The sequence below is a fragment of the Macrobrachium nipponense genome, chromosome 14 (assembly GCF_015104395.2).
Source record: "Macrobrachium nipponense isolate FS-2020 chromosome 14, ASM1510439v2, whole genome shotgun sequence".
In the NCBI taxonomy this organism is placed as follows: Eukaryota; Metazoa; Arthropoda; class Malacostraca; order Decapoda; family Palaemonidae; genus Macrobrachium; species Macrobrachium nipponense.
In genome coordinates this window covers 85,446,070-85,460,771 of record NC_087207.1, presented here as the reverse complement: position 1 = coordinate 85,460,771, position 14,702 = coordinate 85,446,070, and positions in this window count along the sequence as shown.

Genomic DNA, 14,702 nt, shown 5'->3' with positions numbered 1-14,702 from the left:
TTAAATCTAAGCATTTAGTATTGCATTCTTTGCTACCTTACATGTGCCATCCATCTCTTGCCATTCTCCGCTGTCATCAGACACCTGGGTGTGATATTCCTTTCTCGTAACTTCCATTATTCATCTAGACAGGGGGTTCTCTAACTGTGTTCTGTGGAACCCCAGGGTTCCGTGAAGGACTTTCAAGGGTTCTGTTGCCAAAAAAAAGAAATATATATATTTGATGAAAGTTTATTTTTATTTATTGATTTACTTATTCATTAGAACAGGGTTGGATATGTGAAATATGAGTAGTGAATCTTTTGCATCTGAAGAGAGAGAGAGAGATAAACTGTACAGTGTATGTGAAGCGTACCTGTCCGTTTGGCAATTGTACGGGTCCCACTACACCCGCCACTGCTGCTACCCCTTACTAACAAGAGTTGCCAATACAGTGATTTGTAGCTAGATCTAGAGTTATATGCTCTGTCTAGCGACTTTTTGCAACAGTTAGTGACAAAGCAAAATTTACAGAGATCTTGTTATTTGAAATATCTGGCGACACTTCTAGATAACTCTGCCTCTATTAAATTGGTTATTAAAAAATATCAGCCTCTGATGAACGAGTTTATCAACATTCTAGCAAGCTAGCGACATTCTAAAATCAGAGTTGGCAATTCTGCATTGCTAACCAACTAGTATTGCCGTGGACTTCATGAGAAGTGTATTGCACTCCATTCCTGTGTTATTCATTCCATTATCAAATTTTTAGGATGGAAAATTGGCTAAAATACCACACCTTACGGCCGAAGTTACAAGGTGATAATACATCTACTGATTCTTCTTTGTGTAGTGAAACTGCTGAACAGCCAGTTACAGCTAGTGATGAACTTCATGTCTCTACCTCTGTGGCACAAGAATCAAGAGCTAGTAAATAACGTTTTGGGAGTTCAAAGAAGCGCAAATTAGATGACAGTTACATAAAATTTGGTTTTATGTCAGTTGGAGACGAAAATGCTCCTGATGGACAATGCGTTGAATGTAATCAAGTTTTGGCTAATAGTAGCTTGAATCCTGCAAAACTGAGAAGACACCTTGAAACCAAACACCAACTGTTAGTTAACAAACACGTTGATTATTTTATAAGAAAACGAGATCAGTTAAAAGAAAGTATTGTATCCATAAAAAAATTAGTTTACCAAGACAATAGAAATGTGTACTTGAATAATCATACCGAGTAAGTAGTCACATAGCTAAAGCTGGTGAAGCTCATACAATTGCAGAATCTTCACTAAAATCGTGCATGAAAGATGTGGTTTTCTGTATGTTTGGTGAGAAATATAGCAAGGCTTTTGACACTGTACCCCTGTCAAATGACACCATATCACGTCGAATCAAAGAGAGGGCAGATAACTGTTAGTAAAGAGCATAAAAACAAGTCCTGTGGGCTTCACCATTCAGCTTGATGAATCAACCAATGTTGCCGGGTTAGCTGTCCTCCTTGTGTTTGCACGATATGTGTCAGATGGATCTGTGCATGAAGATTTGCTGTTGTGCTAAGTTTTCGTGGCAACTACAAGAGGTGAGGATATATTTAAGATATTAGACACATACTTCAGAAAAAATGATGTTAGTTGGGACCTATGCATTGCTGTTTGCACTGATGGGGCAAAGGCAATGACAGGCTCAGTAAAGGGTGTAATTGGTCTCATAAAAAATGTTGCACCTGCTGTGGAGCATAGACACTGTTGCCTCCATAGAGAAGCACTAGCGGTGAAAAAGATGCCAAGTGATCTTAATGAAGTAATCAAGGTAGTTAATTTCATCAAGGCTAAGCCTCTTCATTCTCGAGTGTTTGCCTCATTGTGTCAGGAGATGGGATCCATTCACAAAACACTGTTGTTACATACAGAAGTGCGTTGGCTATCTCGTGGTAAAATTCTTTCACGTGTGTATGAATAATTGAGAAATGAGATTGAAGTATTTCTGTGGGAGCACAAGTCTTCTCTGTTAAGCCACTTCACTGATGAAGTCTGGGTATGCAAGGTGGCCTATATTTTGGAGATTAAATGAGCTTAACTTATCATTACAAGGTTCTACTATCAATATTTTGAATGTTCAAGACAAAATTGAATCCTTTCTTCTTAAGATTGAGTTCTGGGCTGGCTGTATAAAGAAAAACCAGAGTGCTTGCCAAATTGCCATACATTCCTGAATGAAAATTCCTTTGAGTTGGTCGGTAGTACAAGAGGCTGCATGATTTTGCACCTACAACAATAAAAAGAATTTACGAGAGCACTTTCCAAAACAATCAGACCCTCTGACATGGCTGCGCAACCCATTCATGGATGAGGATAATGTGATGAAGCAAAATCTGTTAGTGACTGAAAAAGTACAGCTTATTGACATTTCAACTAACCTAACTTTGAAAACTAAATACAACATGGACTCTCTCCTTCCTTTCTGGATAAACCTGCTGCATGAGTATCCAGAATGATCTAAACGAGCATTGAAACATCTTATGCCCTTTGCAACAACATGCATGTCTGAGGCAGCTTTCTCTATCTATATTGCAATTAAAAACAAATACCGAAGCAAGTTGGATGCAGCACCTGATATGCATCTGCAGTTAACAAACATAGTTCCAGACTTTGATGGTCTCGGGTAGCCAGAAGCAAGCTCACCTATCACATTAAAAAATGGTAAGAATTTTGATGATGAGTAATTAACTTTGCATTTTTGTTATTTTAGTTGAGTGTGTGTGTGTGTATTTGTTGGGGAAGGCTCAACATTTATGGGCGACATATCCACATATATTGGGTGAAGGAATTGTAGGGGGTTCCACCGAGTACCAGCAAATGCAAAAGGGTTCCATTAACTGGAAAAGTTTGAGAACCACTGATCTAGATGACTGCTCATGCACTGACACAGTGAATACCATATCTTTGGGAGCTTTTGAATTTCAAGTCAATGACGCCAGTGGGCCTTTTCCTTATGTATAGTTTATAATGATAATAAAAATATATATATTGGAAGGAGACACTCTCTTAAGCATGTTTTGTTAAAAATGGTTGCTGCTTCAGCACTATTAATCATGTAAAGAGCATTCTTTATTTTTCTGATGACAGATTTCTCTGTTGCTTAGACTGGCGAGTAACGCGTGTTGCTTGCCAGTCTAAGCAATAGAGAGGTATTTGCCATCAGAAAAATAGAGAAGACTCTTTACAAGATTAATAGTGCCGAAGCAGCAACCATTTTTAAAAAATTAATAATAATAATAATGATATATTGGTAGGAAACCCTTTTTCAAACTAGTATTATTGAAAGATATTGCTGCATCAGCTGCATTTAACTAATGAATAGTCTTCTCTATTTTTCAAATAATTGCTTTCTCTCTGCTATTACAACTGGCGAGTATTGCGCTGATAGGATTCATCAAGAAGAGTCAATTTCAGGGATATTGCTTAAAATTTATTTATTACAGTAAATAATAAATAGATCAAGATGTAAGTCGATTTTGGGGTTAGTAAGCAATATCCCTGAAATTGACTCCTCCTGATGGATCATATCGGAGTAATAAAGAGCTAAGGCCCTTTGAACTAACCGAGAATGGCCAAAAGCGAGTGGTTGTTTCTAGGGTAAAAAAGTGTGCAGAATAAAAAAATTGGCGTCTTACAAGTCCCTGGTGGGACTTGTGCCTGTAAGACACCATTTACCATCATGACGGCCGTGACAGAGTTCCCACCATATGTGACAACTTAAGGGGGAATTGTCATTGATTAATGATACCTTTCCTATTCTGTCATTATATTAACAACGTTTTATAACTTTTAAATGAATAACCTATGCCCAAAATTAACTCTTAATGCTCAGATGTACTATTGAGGTCATTTAAAGTCGTCTGATGTAAAAGATAATTTAATGGAACTTAACTGTTACATGAGAAGAGTTAACCAACATGATGAATAACCTACTGATTGAATTAAAGAGTATTTATGAATGTGAATAGAATAAGTATACTGTTAACTAAAAGAACAAAACTCAGTCATTGTCATATTCCGAGTCGCCAGAAGAAAGTTCCTCAATTTCGCTTTCTTCATTTCCTGGATCCAATGTCTTTTCACCATCAATCCGACAACATATTTCTTTTGATATCTGCTCTCCCTCAAACCAAAGTAAAGTTTATGTACCATTTTGAATTCGCCACCCACTATCTTCAGGTTTGAGCATTGTTGGGACGTGTTTGTTAGCATTTTTCCATATTAACGCAACATAGTTTGAACGAAGAATTTTCTGTTTCAGTACTGACTGGCAAGGAGGAAGTCCACCAGTATTAAATCCTTTGATATTCTGTAGTGGTTGTTTGTCATCTTTTGGCTTCCATTTATCATTGAAAATTAAGTACCGCGCTTCATCTACTGAATCTAATTTTCGTTTTCCATAGAGAACACAAACAAATTTCTCCAACTCTTTTGAGATGGCTTCAACACTGTCCCGTGATTCTGTTCCCAGTTTGGCAAATGTGTCTTGGAATTCCTTGAAGGATTCAACTATGGCATATGGTTTAATCTTTCCTTTCCTCAGAAATGATGCTGCGAAATCACAACCTGTGAATGCGTGCAGCCCAGGAAGAGACATACATAGGTTTCTTCCAAGATTTGAAGCAAGATTAGTGACATCTATAAATCTAGCATTTTTCCCGCTCTGCCCTACATCCATCCATCTATGTAGCTCTGTGTTATGGACATGTTAAAGCAGGATAACAAAAATATCTATGTCATTACATCTTCCAATTACATTGACACCAGCAAATGTTCTTTCAGTATTATGAAGATGCAACATAATACGCAAGTCGTCCTCCTCATCCTCATGACAACACTCAAGATCCCTAACTTTTTCACACATTACATGACCATCAACCTCTTTGTAAAAGTGGCACTCTTTTTTCAGTCCAAAATATATTTCATGACTGTGCATAACAGAGGCATAGCTATCATCTTCCCATTCCTTCACCAGAAAGTGCAGTAATGACTTCTTAAATTTGTTATTTCTCAATGCTTGTTGAAAGTCCTTCGGACGATGTTGCTCAGGGCACTGTACAGTGATGCTGATTTCACCTCCAAAGTTTCCACGCCTTCCATGTTCTATGTCCTTGAATGAAGGACTTTCATAGGTGTCACACAAAATCCACACACTTTGCTCTTCTACAGAGATTTACCATGGTGACCTTTGCAATTGCCCCATCACAAGTATCCACAGATGTATGTGAAACACTTGTAACTTTTCCCTCTAGTATATGCATCAATTTGGATTTGTTGCTTTTCATAACAGTTCCATCAATATATACTAGTGACATTGGTACTGGTGTTAAAGGAAATTTCAAAATTTTACGAAGATCTAACCTCTCATTTAAAGCTAGGAACAACAGTCTACCAAATATATCTCTTGTCCCTTGAACTACCTTAATCTTCATATCTTTGGTTGATACTTTTATCTTCATCGCCACATAAGTAAAATTTTTTACTTTATATCTAGGAATTGGTTTTTCAAACCTGTTGGGATCTGCAAAGAACTCGATGGTAAACTTATCACACCACTCTTTCCCTTTGTCCATACAGTGAACGAGGTCTCAATTTACTTTACATCATCTGGTGCTGTTTTCCCAGTGCTTATACAGTACAAGTTTTCATAACTCAGAGCTTCTCCAAACGGATTCAGTGTGTCTTCTATTCCTCTTACTAGTTTTTGAAGGTCATTATTATCTTGTTTGATACGATAGGGTTTCAGCTCCTGAGATGTGTCGTTAGGTTTTGCAACAACTGATTTTTCCAAAAGATCACCAACAACTGCACTTCTTACAGTTTTTGTCACCATCCAGAGAATGACTGTGAGAAAGCCAATATGCCTGTCAGCCGTGATGGTGCATCAGCATTTACAGTTTGCTCCAAGGTCATATCCACAGGGTTTCTTGAAAAGGATTTAGCTAACCTCCTGATAGAGAGACTACTATTTTCAAGTACTTGCCGCAATTCTAGGTGTGAATCTTCAATATTTATTTGGTTTAGTAAGTAGTGTACCATGTAACATGCATAGTTGTGGCGATTTGTTGCAAAGAACATGTAACAAATTTTTTTTCCAGACTGTAGGTGAAAAGTTCCAGGTCACTAGTACGACAGGCCCTACTAACTGAAGAAATATATGCACCAGATCAATATACAAAATCTAATACCTTGCAGTTGCTCCATGACATCCAGATCTTGTTTTGTTTGCAAAGTGTTCATATTCATTTATTAGGGTTATATATGTTGGTGTACTTTCTAGATTCTCCATGTCAGCAGCTGAGTTCAAAGTATGCAACATTGTTCGCAGGTGTTCAGGTACTGCTCCACTGGTTTTAAGAAAGCTTTGAAAATTCAATACCTAGAAAGCTGTAGCTAGCAGTGGGTGTAGTCGTTTGCAGCGGTTGAAGTGTTTTCTGCCAATAAATCCTTGAAGCAATCCAAGTGCCAAGACCTCTGTGTCCACAAGAATATGGGGTCCTCCAGATTCATCTATTAAATGTCTAAGTGAAGCAAAATAAGCCATCATCATGTGAACAGCACCAAAGCATATAAACAGATCATCGTATTTTGGAGACTCTTGGTCCTGTATCTGCATAGCTGGTTTTGGGATTGTCAGATCGTAGATCACTACCGTGTATGAATCGCCACACTCCTTTGTAACAGTCTATGAACATCTCATCGTTTCAGCAACCACATCCAGTCGTGTTGGGGGTAGATGTAAGTTCTCCATGTATCTGACAATCTGGAATGGAAGTTGATTTTCTGTGATGCGTGAATTCCAACCAGACCACATTGGCGTATCGTCAAATAGTTCACATGACATTGCACATGCTATATCTCTTCCTCTTATCTGAATCAGGTGACTGGGTTCATTAACTTCTTTAACTGAATAGTTGAAGGTTGAGATACGAGGTTTCTTTGGATATGGAAAAGGATGAACCATGTCAGAGTCAAGCTTTCTTTTTCGCTTAGGTTTTTTGGAGGCATGCCTGCTTGTGTTGTATCTTTATCTGCTGGACTGGTGGTTGACATATATTCTTTAAGAACATTTTGGTAGCAAATGCCAACGGTTTCATGTAAAGTCCCTTTCCCTGATAAGGTTTCAGTGTTTTCATCATAATTGTCCCATGCTGTACCTGTGGACAAACCAGGCTCTTGAACTATTCCATCTGGAGCTACGCTTTGCCTTCTTACCACAGTGATTGCCATATCTGTCTCCAGAGCTTCAGCTACATTATAGCTTATATAGTGACCAAAATGGTTGAGTATGTCCATGACCTTCCTGCTTTCAGTCATGCTCTTTATGCAAAGTCCTAAGGATATGTATTTTGCCGGTTTTACCCTTCCATGCATTGTTGCAAATACTGAATCAGCGGATGACTGCACATACGTTCAACATGTGAACTCATTACAGAGGTTTGGCTGCCAGTGTAGGGTGTCTGAAAGAATAGAAATAGCTCTTCAGGAGCATCTGCCTCACCAGCACATAAGGTATCAACAGTGATGTCTTGAGGCAGGGGACTTATCTTTCCCTGTAGCTGCAGAATGACAGAGCGAAGTTGTAAGGCAGCATCAACAGTGGTAGCATTGGTAGAAGAAAGTACAAAAAAGGCTTCGTTGATTGCATCATGCATCTCAATATGATTAGCACAGACCACAGTTTGACAAACGATATTTCCTTAATCTATTAATATCTTCTCACTTAATTTTGTGATGTGTATGAAGAATCACATTCACCAAGGTCCGTCAATATCCGGAGGTAACAGGACTTCAGATAGCTAAGTAATTCAGCACAACCTTTTTGGAGGATAAATGAAGATATTTGTCAGACAGTCTTTAGAGAAAACTATCTCATGTAGGTCACGAAGTTGATCATGTTCACTGTCCTCGTGCGTCTTTTCATGTCTTTCCGCGTCATTCAAATAGTCTTTTCGACAGCTATGATGATATCTAACTTCCTTTGCTATAAAATTTACATTACATATTTTCAATGACAAGACTTCATCCTTGAACACAGTTGCAGCATATTTAATTTCCTCCTGAGCATCAGAGGTTTCACAGCTCCCTAAACCTTCATGTTTCCCTTGACGTTTTTTCCGAGACCGGTTGCAGAATATACACACAGGTTGGAGAACTCCATGTTGGATGTAGTTGGAGAGATTGTATATGTTTTCGATCGTAGTATATGGCGCTGATCATCATCTGTCCTTTCTTCTTATATTTCTTTTTCAGGAAGAACTTTGGGTACTGAAGTGAATCTCTTGTAGCATTCCCTGTGGTAGCCATATTTCTCACTATGATTTAGAGATTGCAAAGTTTCGCAGACAGAAGCATATTTAGAGGACTTATATTTCTCTTTCCTCACATTTGGCGCTCTTTTCGCACTCTTCCATGTGTTTTCATCAAAATCCTTAAAATCACTGTCTTTTGTGTCTGATGTAATATGAAGTATGCAAATGCGTCCCACAAGCTTGGAAGATTCTGGGATTGCTTCATTGGGAGTCTGGTCATCATGCATTCATCATGCATTCTGAAATGAAAATGATAAACGTTATGACGTACACGACGTTTTTGCACTGCACCCATTTGGTCATGAATTGAAAAAAAAAATCCAATATATATATATTTTTAAAACATTAGTAATTCATTTAAAAGTTATAAAATGCTGTTACTATAATGACAGAATAGGAAAGGTATCATTGATCGATGACAGTTCCGCCTTAAGTTGTCATATTTGATCGGAACTCTGTCACGGCCGTCATGATGGTAAATGGTGTCTCACAGGCACAAGTCCCACCAGGGTCTTGTAAGACGGCCATTTTTGGATTCTGCACACTTTTTTTACCTTAGAAACAACCACACGGTTTTGGCCATTCTTGGTTAGTTCAATGGGCCTTAGCTTTTGGACTATAATACTCGCCAGTTGTAATAGCAAGGGGAAAGCAATTATTAGAAAAATAGAGAAGACTATTTACAAGTTAAACGCAGCTGATTCAGCAATATCTTTTTCAAAAAATAATAATAATAATAATAATAATAATAATAATAATAAAATAATAATAATAATAATAATAATAATAATAATAATAATAATAATAATAATAATACCAACAGAACAATCTATTCGGAACCAACCAGAAAAGACTATACAGCCAACTAAGAGGGGAAGACAACCACCAAGAAATTCCTGAAGCCGAACCAAGTAAGAGACTCTGGGAAAACATATGGAGCAATCCGTATCACTCAACAAACATGCAACATGGCTCCAGGAAGTCAAGGAAGAAGAAACAGGGAGAATAAAACAAAGATTCACAGAGATCACGACAGAATACAGTCAGACACCAACTAAAGAAAACCGCCAGACTGGGAAGCCCCAGGTCCGGATGAAGTCCATGGATACTGGCTCAAAAACTTCAAGGCTCTACGCCCACGAATAGCAGAACAACTCCAGCATTGTATCTCAAATCACCATGCACCCCAAATGGATGACCACAGGAAGAAACATCCTTAGTACAAAAAGACAAGAGTAAGGGAATATAGCCAGTAACTACAGTCATATCACCTGCCTACCAATAATGTGGAAGTTACTAACAGGTATCATCAGTGAAAGGCTATACAACTACCTAGAGGAGACAAACACCATCCCCACCAACAGAAAGGCTGCAGAAAGAAGTGTAGGGGCACAAAAGACCAGCTCCTGATAGACAAAATGGTCATGAAGAACAGTAGGAGAAGGAAAACCAACCTAAGCATGGCATGGATAGACTATAAGAAAGCCTTCGACATGATACCACACACATGGCTAAAAGAATGCCTGAAAATATATGGGGCAGAGGAAAACACCATCAGCTTCCTCAAAAATACAATGCACAACTGGAATACAATACTTACAAGCTCTGGAATAAGACTATCAGAGGTTAATATCAGGAGAGGAACTTCCAGGGCGACTCACTGTCCCCACTACTCTTCGAAGTAGCCATGATTCCCATGGCAAAGGTACTACAGAAGATGGATGCCGGGTACCAACTCAAGAAAAGAGGCAACAGAATCAACCATCTGATGTTCATGGAAGACATCAAGCTGTATGGTAAGAGCATCAAGGAAATAGATACCCTAATCCAGACTGTAAGGATTGTATCTGGGAACATCAGGATGGAGTTTGGAATAGAAAAATGCACCTTAGTCAACATACAAAAAGGCAAAGTAACGAGAACTGAAGGGATAAAGCTACAAGGATGGGAGCAACATCAAACACATAGATGAGACTGGATACAAATATCTGGGAATAATGGAAGGAGGGGATATTTATAAAACACCAAGAGATGAAGGACACGATCAGGAAAGAATATATGCAGAGACTCAAGGCGATACTCAAGTCAAAACTCAATGCTGGAAATATGATAAAAGCCACCATACATGGGCAGTGCCAGTAATCAGATACAGGGCAGGAATAGTGTAATGGACGAAGGGAGAACTCCACAGCATAGATCAGAAAACCAGGAAACATATTACGATGCACAAAGCACTACACCCAAGAGCAAATACGGAAAGACTATACATAACACGAAAAGAAGGAGGGAGAGGACTACTAAGTATAGAGGACTGCGTCAACCTCGAGAACAGCACTACTTTGGGGCATATCTGAAAATCAGTGAAGACGAGTGGCTAAAGAGTGCATGGGATGAAGGACTAATAAAAGTAGACGAAGACCCTGAAATATACAGAGACAGGAGAACTGATAAACAGAACAGAGGAACTGGCACAACAAACCAATCCACGGACAATACATGAGACAGACTAAAGACCTAGCCAGCGATGACACATGGCAATGGCTGCAGAGGGGAGAGCTAAAGAAGGAAACTGAAGGAATGATAACAGCGGCACAAGATCAGGCCCTAAGAACCAGATATGTTCAAAGAACGATAGACGGAAATAACATCTCTCCATATGTAGGAAGTGCAATACAAAAAATGAACGATAAACCACATAGCAAGCGAATGCTTGCCCTTGCACAGAACCAGTACAAAAAGAGGCATTATTCAGTGGCAAAAGCCCTCCACTGGAGCCTGTGCAAGAAACATCAGCTACCTTACAGTAATAAGACCTCGTCCCCCCAGAGGATCTTTGCCTGATCGTTTTCTATCACTCCCTCAGGTTGGTACGAGCACCAACCTGAGGGAGTGATAGAAAACGATCAGGCAAAGATACTCTGGGACGATGGTATCAGAACAGATAGGGTGATACGTGCAAATAGACCAGACGTGACGTTGATTGACAAAGTCAAGAATAAAGTATCACTCATTGATGTCGCAGTATCATGGGACACCAGAGTTGAAGAGAAAGAGAGGGAAAAATGGTTAAGTATCAAGATCTGAAAATAGAAATAAGAAGGATATGGGATATGCCAGTGGGAATTATACCCATAATTATAGGTGCACTAGGCACGATCCCAAGATCCCTGAAAAGGAATCTAGAAAAACTAGAGGCTGAAGTAGCTCCAGGACTCATGCAGAAAGTGTGATCCTAGAAATGGCGCACGTAGTAAGAAAAGTGAAAGGACTCCTAAGAAGGCAGGATGCAGCCCGGAACCCCACACTATAAACTACCACCCAGTCGAATTGGAGGACTGTGATAGAGCAAAAAAAAAAAAAAAATAAAATAAAAAAGATAATAATAATAATAATAATAATAAAATAATAATAATAATAATAATAATAATAATAAAATAATAATAATAAAAGCCCTCCACTGGAGCCTGTGCAAGAAACATCAGCTGCCTTGCAGTAGTAAGTGGTACGAGCACCAACCTGAAGGAGTGATAGAAAACGATCAGGCAAAGATCCTCTGGGACTATGGTATCAGAACGGATAGGGTGATACATGCAAACAGACCAGACATGACTTTGATTGACAAAGTCAAGAAGAAAGTATCACTCATTGATGTCGCAATACCATGGGACACCAGATTGTTGAAGAGAAAGAGAGGGAAAAAATGGATAAGTATCAAGATCTGAAGATAGAAATAAGAAGTATATGGGATATGCCGGTGGAAATCGTACCCATAATCATAGGAGCACTAGGCACGATCCCAAGATCCCTGAAAAGGAATCTAGAAAAACTAGAGGCTGAAGTAGCTCCAGGACTCATGCAGACGAGTGTGATCCTAAAAACGGAACACACATAGTAAGAAAAGTGATGGATTCCTAAGGAGGCAGGATGCAACCCGGAACCCCACACTATAAATACCACCCAGTCGAATTGGAGGACTGTGATAGAGCAAAAAAAAAAAAAAAAAAAAAAAAAATAATAATAATAATAATAATAATAATAATAATAATAATAATAATAATAATAATTATTATTATTATTTATTATTATTATTTTTTTTTTTTTTTTTTTTTTTTTGCTCTATCACAGTCCTCCAATTCGACAGGGTGGTATTTATAGTGTGGGGTTCCGGGTTGCATCCTGCCTCCTTAGGAGTCCATCACTTTTCTTACTATGTGTGCCGTTTCTAGGATCACACTCTTCTCTTCTGCATGAGTCCTGGAACTGTTTCAGCCTCTAGTTTTTCTAGATTCCTTTTCAGGGATCTTGGGATCGTGCCTAGTGCTCCTATGATTATGGGTACGATTTCCACTGGCATATCCCATATCCTTCTTATTTCTATTTTCAGATCTTGATACTTATCCATTTTTTCCCTCTCTATCTCTTCAACTCTGGTGTCCCATGGTATTGCGACATAATGAGTGATACTTTCTTCTTGACTTTGTCAATCAACGTCACGTCTGGTCTGTTTGCACGTATCACCCTATCCGTTCTGATACCATAGTCCCAGAGGATCTTTGCCTGATCGTTTTCTATCACTACCTTCAGGTTGGTGCTCGTACCACTTATTACTGCAAGTAGCTGATGTTTCTTGCACAGGCTCTAGTGGAGGGCTTTTGCCAATGAATCATGCCTCCTTTTGTACTGGTTCTGTGCAAGTGCCGGGCATTCACTTGCTATGTGGTTAATGGTTTCATTTTTCGTATTGCACTTTCTACATATGGGAGAGATGTTATTTCCGTCAATCGTACTTTGAACATATCTGGTTCTTAGGGCCTGATCTTGTGCCGCTGTTATCATTCCTTCAGTTTCCTTCTTTAGCTCTCCCCTCTGTAGCCATTGCCAATTGTCATCGATGTCTAGTTCTTTAGTCGGTCTCATGTATTGTCCGTGCATTGGTTTGTTGTGCCAGTCCTCTGTTTTTTCTGTCTTTCTCCTGTCTCTGTATATTTCAGGGTCTTTGTCTACTTTTATTAGTCCTTCTTCATGCATCTTTAGCCACTCGTCTTCACTGGTTTTCAGATATTGCCCCAGTGCTCTGTTTTCGATGTTGGACGCAGTCCTCTATACTTAGTAGTCCTCTCCCTCCTTCCTTTCGTGTTATGTATAGTCTGTCCGTATTTGCTCTTGGGTGTAGTGCTTTGTGTATTGTCATTTGTTTCCTGGTTTTCTGATCTATGCTGCGGAGTTCTGCCTTCGTCCATTCCACTATTCCTGCGCTGTATCTGATTACTGGCACTGCCCATGTGTTTATGGATTTATCATATTTCCGGCGTTGAGTTTGACTTGAGTATCGCCTTGAGTCTCTGCATATATTCTTTCCTGATCGTGTAACTTCATCTCTTGGTGTTTTATATCCCCTCCTTCCATTATTCCCAGGTATTTGTATCCTGTCTCATCTATGTGTTTGATGTTGCTCCCATCTGGTAGCTTTATCCCTTCAGTTCTCGTTACTATGCCTTTTTGTATGTTGACTAAGGCGCATTTTTCTATTCCAAACTCCATCCTGATGTACCCCAGATACAATCCTTACAGTCTGAATTAGGGTATCTATTTCCTTGATGCTCTTACCATACAGCTTGATGTCGTCCATGAACATCAGATGGTTGATTTTGTTGCCTCTTTCCTTGAGTTGGTACCCGGCATCCATCTTCTGTAGTACTTTTGTCATGGGAATCATGGTTTACTACGAAGAGTAGTGGGGACAGTGAGTCGCCTGGAAGATCCCTCTCCTAATATTAACCTCTGCTAGTCTTATTCCAGAGCTTGTAAGTATTGTATTCCATTGCGCATTGTATTTTTGAGGAAGCTGATGGTATTTTCCTCTGCCCCATATATTTTCAGGCATTCTATTAGCGCCATGTGTGTGGTATCATGTCGAAGGCTTCCTTCTCCTACCGTTCTTCATTACCATTTTGTCTATCAGGAGCTGGTCTTTTGTGCCCCAACACTTCCTTCTGCAGCCTTTCTGTTGGTGGGGGAGGATGGTGTTTGTCTCCTCTAGGTAGTTGTATAGCCTTTCACTGATGATACCTGTTAGTAACTTTCACTGATGATACCTAGTTAGTAACTTCCACATTATTGGTAGGCAGGTTATGATAGGCCTGTAGTTACTGGCTATATTTCCCTTACTCTTGTCTTTCTGTACTAAGGATGTTCTTCCTGTGGTCATCCATTTGGTGCTTGGTGATTTGAGATACAATGCTGGAGTTGTTCTGCTATTCGTGGGTGTAGGGCCTTGAAGTTTTTTGAGCCAAAATCCATGGACTTCATCGGGCGACCTGGCGCTTTCCAGTCTGGCATTTTCTTTAGTTGGTGTCTGACTGTGTCTGTC